Genomic DNA, 7,922 nt, shown 5'->3' with positions numbered 1-7,922 from the left:
TATTAAAGCAAGTTTGTTTCCCTTTTATACTAACTTATAGGTATTATTACTCTTAGAAAATTTATCACACAAATGCTTCGGTCTAGACCTACGGTTGGGTCAAGTTTCCTCGAATTCTGTGAACGTTCAAAATTTAGCTGTTTTGCACGATTTTATTAAAGCAAGTTTGTTTCCCTTTTATACTAACTTGTAGGTAATATTACGCTTAGCAAATTTATCCCACAAATTCTTGGATCTAGACCAACGGTTGGGTCATGTTTCGTCGAATTCTGACAACGTTCAAAAGTATGCTCTTTTGCACGATTTTATTAAAGCAAGTTTATTTCCCTTTTATACTAACTTGTAGTTATTATAACGCTTAGCCAATTTACCACACAAATTCGCAGCTCCAGACCAACGTTTGTGTCAAGTTTCGTCGAATTCTGTGAACGTTGAAATTTAGCTGTTTTGCACGGTGTTATTAAAGCAAGTTTGTTTCCCTTTTGTACTAACTTGTAGTTGTTATTATGCTTTCCAAAATTACCACACAAATTCTTGGGCGTAGACCAACGTTTGTGTCAAGTTTCGTCGAATTTTGAGAACGGTCAAAATTTAGCTGTTTTTTGCACGGTTTTATTAAAGCAAATTCATTTTCCTTTTATACTAACTTGTAGTTATTATTAAGATTAGCAAATATACAACACAAATGCTGGGGATATAGACCAATGTTTGGGACAAGTTTCGTCGAATTCTGAGAACGTTCAAAAGTTAGCTGTTTTGCACAATTTTATTAAAGCAAAATTGTTTTTCTTTTACACTAACTTGTAGGTATTATTAACCATACAAATTCTTGGTTCTAGACCTACGGTTGGGTTAAGTTTCGTCGAATTCTGAGAACGTTCAAAATTTAGATGTTTTGCACGGTTTTATTAAAGCAAGTTTGTTTCCCTTTTATACTAACTTGTAGGTATTATTACGCTTAGAATACTTTCCACACAAATACTTCGGTCTAGACCTACGGTTGGGTCAAGTTTCCTCGAATTCTGTGAACGTTCAAAATTTAGCTGTTTTGCACGGTTTTATTAAAGCAAGTTTGTTTCCCTTTTATACTAACTTGTAGGTAATATTACGCTTAGCAAATTTATCCCACAAATTCTTGGGTCTAGACCAACGGTTGGGTCATGTTTCGTCGAATTCTAACAACGTTCAAAAGAAAGCTCTTTTGCACGATTTTATTAAAGCAAGTTTATTTCCCTTTTATACTAACTTGTAGTTATTATTACGCTTAGCCAATTTACCACACAAATTCGCAGCTCTAGACCAACGTTTGTGTCAAGTTTTGTCGAATTCTGTGAACGTTAAAATTTAGCTGTTTTGCACGGTTTTATTAAAACAAGTTTGTTTCCCTTTTGTACTAACTTGTAGTTGTTATTATGCTTTCCAAAATTACCACACAAATTCTTGGGCGTAGATCAACGTTTGTGTCAAATTTCGTCGAATTTTGAGAACGGTCAAAATTTAGCTGTATTGCACGGTTTTATTAAAGCAAATTCATTTTCCTTTTATACTAACTTGTAGTTATTATTGAGATTAGCAAATATACAACACAAATGCTGGGATATAGACCAATGTTTGGGACAAGTTTCGTCAAATTCTGATAACGTTCAAAAGTTAGCTGTTTTGCACAATTTTATTAAAGCAAAATTGTTTTTCTTTTACACTAACTTGTAGGTATTATTAACCACACAAATTCTTGGTTCTAGACCTACGGTTGGGTTAAGTTTCGTCGAATTCTGAGAACGTTCAAAATTTAGCTGTTTTGCACGGTTTTATTAAAGCAAGTTTGTTTCCCTTTTATACTAACTTATAGGTATTATTACTCTTAGAAAAATTTACCACTCAAATGCTTCAGTCTAGACCTACGGTTGGGTCAAGTTTCCTCGAATTCTGTGAACGTTCAAAATTTAGCTGTTTTGCACGATTTTATTAAAGCAAGTTTGTTTCCCTTTTATACTAACTTGTAGGTAATATTACGCTTAGCAAATTTATCCCACAAATTCTTGGGTCTAGACCAACGGTTGGGTCATGTTTCGTCGAATTCTGACAACGTTCAAAAGTAAGCTCTTTTGCACGATTTTATTGAAGCAAGATTATTTCCCTTTTATACTAACTTGTAGTTATTATTACGCTTAACAATTTACCACACAAATTCGCAGCTCTAGACCAACATTTGTGTCAAGTTTCGTCGAATTCTGTGAACTTTAAAATTTAGCTGTTTTGCACGATTTTATTAAAGCAAGTTTGTTTCCCTTTTGTACTAACTTGTAGTTATTATTACGCTTAGCCAATTTACGACACAAATTCGCAGCTCTAGACCGACGTTTGTGTCAAGTTTCGTCGAATTCTGTGAACGTTAAAATTTAGCTGTTTTGCACGGTTTTATTAAAGCAAGTTTGTTTCCCTTTTGTACTAACTTGTAGTTGTTATTATGCTTTCCAAAATTACCACACAAATTCTTGGGCGTAGATCAACGTTTTTGTCAAATTTCGTCGAATTTTGAGAACGGTCAAAATTTAGCTGTTTTGCACGGTTTTATTAAAGCAAATTCATTTTCCTTTTATACTAACTTGTAGTTATTATTAAGATTAGCAAATATACAACACAAATGCTGGGATATAGACCAATGTTTGGGACAAGTTTCGTCGAATTCTGATAACGTTCAAAAGTTAGCTGTTTTGCACAATTTTATTAAAGCAAAATTGTTTTTCTTTTACACTAACTTGTAGGTATTATTAACCACACAAATTCTTGGTTCCAGACCTACGGTTGGGTTAAGTTTCGTCGAATTCTGAGAACGTTCAAAATTTAGCTGTTTTGCACGGTTTTATTAAAGCAAGTTTGTTTCCCTTTTATACTAACTTATAGGTATTATTACTCTTAGAAAATTTATCACACAAATGCTTCGGTCTAGACCTACGGTTGGGTCAAGTTTCCTCGAATTCTGTGAACGTTCAAAATTTAGCATTTTTGCACGATTTTATTAAAGCAAGTTTGTTTCCCTTTTATACTAACTTGTAGGTAATATTACGCTTAGCAAATTTATCCCACAAATTCTTGGATCTAGACCAACGGTTGGGTCATGTTTCGTCGAATTCTGACAACGTTCAAAAGTATGCTCTTTTGCACGATTTTATTAAAGCAAGTTTATTTCCCTTTTATACTAACTTGTAGTTATTATAACGCTTAGCCAATTTACCACACAAATTCGCAGCTCTAGACCAACGTTTGTGTCAAGTTTCGTCGAATTCTGTGAACGTTGAAATTTAGCTGTTTTGCACGGTGTTATTAAAGCAAGTTTGTTTCCCTTTTGTACTAACTTGTAGTTGTTATTATGCTTTCCAAAATTACCACACAAATTCTTGGGCGTAGACCAACGTTTGTGTCAAGTTTCGTCGAATTTTGAGAACGGTCAAAATTTAGCTGTTTTTTGCACGGTTTTATTAAAGCAAATTCATTTTCCTTTTATACTAACTTGTAGTTATTATTAAGATTAGCAAATATACAACACAAATGCTGGGATATAGACCAATGTTTGGGACAAGTTTCGTCGAATTATGAGAACGTTCAAAAGTTAGCTGTTTTGCACAATTTTATTAAAGCAAAATTGTTTTTCTTTTACACTAACTTGTAGGTATTATTAACCATACAAATTCTTGGTTCTAGACCTACGGTTGGGTTAAGTTTCGTCGAATTCTGAGAACGTTCAAAATTTAGATGTTTTGCACGGTTTTATTAAAGCAAGTTTGTTTCCCTTTTATACTAACTTGTAGGTATTATTACGCTTAGAATACTTTCCACACAAATACTTCGGTCTAGACCTACGGTTGGGTCAAGTTTCCTCGAATTCTGTGAACGTTCAAAATTTAGCTGTTTTGCACGGTTTTATTAAAGCAAGTTTGTTTCCCTTTTATACTAACTTGTAGGTAATATTACGCTTAGCAAATTTATCCCACAAATTCTTGGGTCTAGACCAACGGTTGGATCATGTTTCGTCGAATTCTAACAACGTTCAAAAGAAAGCTCTTTTGCACGATTTTATTAAAGCAAGTTTATTTCCCTTTTATACTAACTTGTAGTTATTATTACGCTTAGCCAATTTACCACACAAATTCGCAGCTCTAGACCAACGTTTGTGTCAAGTTTCGTCGAATTCTGTGAACGTTAAAATTTAGCTGTTTTGCACGGTTTTATTAAAACAAGTTTGTTTCCCTTTTGTACTAACTTGTAGTTGTTATTATGCTTTCCAAAATTACCACACAAATTCTTGGGCGTAGATCAACGTTTGTGTCAAATTTCGTCGAATTTTGAGAACGGTCAAAATTTAGCTGTTTTGCACGGTTTTATTAAAGCAAATTCATTTTCCTTTTATACTAACTTGTAGTTATTATTGAGATTAGCAAATATACAACACAAATGCTGGGATATAGACCAATGTTTGGGACAAGTTTCGTCAAATTCTGATAACGTTCAAAAGTTAGCTGTTTTGCACAATTTTATTAAAGCAAAATTGTTTTTCTTTTACACTAACTTGTAGGTATTATTAACCACACAAATTCTTGGTTCTAGACCTACGGTTGGGTTAAGTTTTGTCGAATTCTGAGAACGTTCAAAATTTAGCTGTTTTGCACGGTTTTATTAAAGCAAGTTTGTTTCCCTTTTATACTAACTTATAGGTATTATTACTCTTAGAAAAATTTACCACACAAATGCTTCAGTCTAGACCTACGGTTGGGTCAAGTTTCCTCGAATTCTGTGAACGTTCAAAATTTAGCTGTTTTGCACGATTTTATTAAAGCAAGTTTGTTTCCCTTTTATACTAACTTGTAGGTAATATTACGCTTAGCAAATTTATCCCACAAATTCTTGGGTCTAGACCAACGGTTGGGTCATGTTTCGTCGAATTCTGACAACGTTCAAAAGTAAGCTCTTTTGCACGATTTTATTGAAGCAAGATTATTTCCCTTTTATACTAACTTGTAGTTATTATTACGCTTAACAATTTACCACACAAATTCGCAGCTCTAGACCAACATTTGTGTCAAGTTTCGTCGAATTCTGTGAACTTTAAAATTTAGCTGTTTTGCACGATTTTATTAAAGCAAGTTTGTTTTCCTTTTGTACTAACTTGTAGTTATTATTACGCCTAGCCAATTTACGACACAAATTCGCAGCTCTAGACCAACGTTTGTGTCAAGTTTCGTCGAATTCTGTGAACGTTAAAATTTAGCTGTTTTGCACGGTTTTATTAAAGCAAGTTTGTTTCCCTTTTGTACTAACTTGTAGTTGTTATTATGCTTTCCAAAATTACCACACAAATTCTTGGGCGTAGATCAACGTTTTTGTCAAATTTCGTCGAATTTTGAGAACGGTCAAAATTTAGCTGTTTTGCACGGTTTTATTAAAGCAAATTCATTTTCCTTTTATACTAACTTGTAGTTATTATTAAGATTAGCAAATATACAACACAAATGCTGGGATATAGACCAATGTTTGGGACAAGTTTCGTCGAATTCTGATAACGTTCAAAAGTTAGCTGTTTTGCACAATTTTATTAAAGCAAAATTGTTTTTCTTTTACACTAACTTGTAGGTATTATTAACCACACAAATTCTTGGTTCCAGACCTACGGTTGGGTTAAGTTTCGTCGAATTCTGAGAACGTTCAAAATTTAGCTGTTTTGCACGGTTTTATTAAAGCAAGTTTGTTTCCCTTTTATACTAACTTATAGGTATTATTACTCTTAGAAAATTTATCACACAAATGCTTCGGTCTAGACCTACGGTTGGGTCAAGTTTCCTCGAATTCTGTGAACGTTCAAAATTTAGCTGTTTTGCACGATTTTATTAAAGCAAGTTTGTTTCCCTTTTATACTAACTTGTAGGTAATATTACGCTTAGCAAATTTATCCCACAAATTCTTGGATCTAGACCAACGGTTGGGTCATGTTTCGTCGAATTCTGACAACGTTCAAAAGTATGCTCTTTTGCACGATTTTATTAAAGCAAGTTTATTTCCCTTTTATACTAACTTGTAGTTATTATAACGCTTAGCCAATTTACCACACAAATTCGCAGCTCTAGACCAACGTTTGTGTCAAGTTTCGTCGAATTCTGTGAACGTTGAAATTTAGCTGTTTTGCACGGTGTTATTAAAGCAAGTTTGTTTCCCTTTTGTACTAACTTGTAGTTGTTATTATGCTTTCCAAAATTACCACACAAATTCTTGGGCGTAGACCAACGTTTGTGTCAAGTTTCGTCGAATTTTGAGAACGGTCAAAATTTAGCTGTTTTTTGCACGGTTTTATTAAAGCAAATTCATTTTCCTTTTATACTAACTTGTAGTTATTATTAAGATTAGCAAATATACAACACAAATGCTGGGATATAGACCAATGTTTGGGACAAGTTTCGTCGAATTATGAGAACGTTCAAAAGTTAGCTGTTTTGCACAATTTTATTAAAGCAAAATTGTTTTTCTTTTACACTAACTTGTAGGTATTATTAACCATACAAATTCTTGGTTCTAGACCTACGGTTGGGTTAAGTTTCGTCGAATTCTGAGAACGTTCAAAATTTAGATGTTTTGCACGGTTTTATTAAAGCAAGTTTGTTTCCCTTTTATACTAACTTGTAGGTATTATTACGCTTAGAATACTTTCCACACAAATACTTCGGTCTAGACCTACGGTTGGGTCAAGTTTCCTCGAATTCTGTGAACGTTCAAAATTTAGCTGTTTTGCACGGTTTTATTAAAGCAAGTTTGTTTCCCTTTTATACTAACTTGTAGGTAATATTACGCTTAGCAAATTTATCCCACAAATTCTTGGGTCTAGACCAACGGTTGGATCATGTTTCGTCGAATTCTAACAACGTTCAAAAGAAAGCTCTTTTGCACGATTTTATTGAAGCAAGATTATTTCCCTTTTATACTAACTTGTAGTTATTATTACGCTTAACAATTTACCACACAAATTCGCAGCTCTAGACCAACATTTGTGTCAAGTTTCGTCGAATTCTGTGAACTTTAAAATTTAGCTGTTTTGCACGATTTTATTAAAGCAAGTTTGTTTTCCTTTTGTACTAACTTGTAGTTATTATTACGCCTAGCCAATTTACGACACAAATTCGCAGCTCTAGACCAACGTTTGTGTCAAGTTTCGTCGAATTCTGTGAACGTTAAAATTTAGCTGTTTTGCACGGTTTTATTAAAGCAAGTTTGTTTCCCTTTTGTACTAACTTGTAGTTGTTATTATGCTTTCCAAAATTACCACACAAATTCTTGGGCGTAGATCAACGTTTTTGTCAAATTTCGTCGAATTTTGAGAACGGTCAAAATTTAGCTGTTTTGCACGGTTTTATTAAAGCAAATTCATTTTCCTTTTATACTAACTTGTAGTTATTATTAAGATTAGCAAATATACAACACAAATGCTGGGATATAGACCAATGTTTGGGACATGTTTCGTCGAATTCTGATAACGTTCAAAAGTTAGCTGTTTTGCACAATTTTATTAAAGCAAAATTGTTTTTCTTTTACACTAACTTGTAGGTATTATTAACCACACAAATTCTTGGTTATAGACCTACGGTTGGGTTAAGTTTCGTCGAATTCTGAGAACGTTCAAAATTTAGCTGTTTTGCACGGTTTTATTAAAGCAAGTTTGTTTCCCTTTTATACTAACTTATAGGTATTATTACTCTTAGAAAATTTATCACACAAATGCTTCGGTCTAGACCTACGGTTGGGTCAAGTTTCCTCGAATTCTGTGAACGTTCAAAATTTAGCTGTTTTGCACGAGTTTATTAAAGCAAGTTTGTTTCCCTTTTATACTAACTTGTAGGTAATATTACGCTTAGCAAATTTATCCCACAAATTCTTGGATC

The sequence above is a fragment of the Sesamum indicum genome, linkage group LG5 (assembly GCF_026168435.1).
Source record: "Sesamum indicum cultivar Baizhima isolate 11 linkage group LG5, ASM2616843v1, whole genome shotgun sequence".
Classification (NCBI taxonomy): Eukaryota; Viridiplantae; Streptophyta; class Magnoliopsida; order Lamiales; family Pedaliaceae; genus Sesamum; species Sesamum indicum.
The sequence above is the reverse complement of the archived record's forward strand: the minus strand, read 5'-3'. Positions refer to the sequence as shown.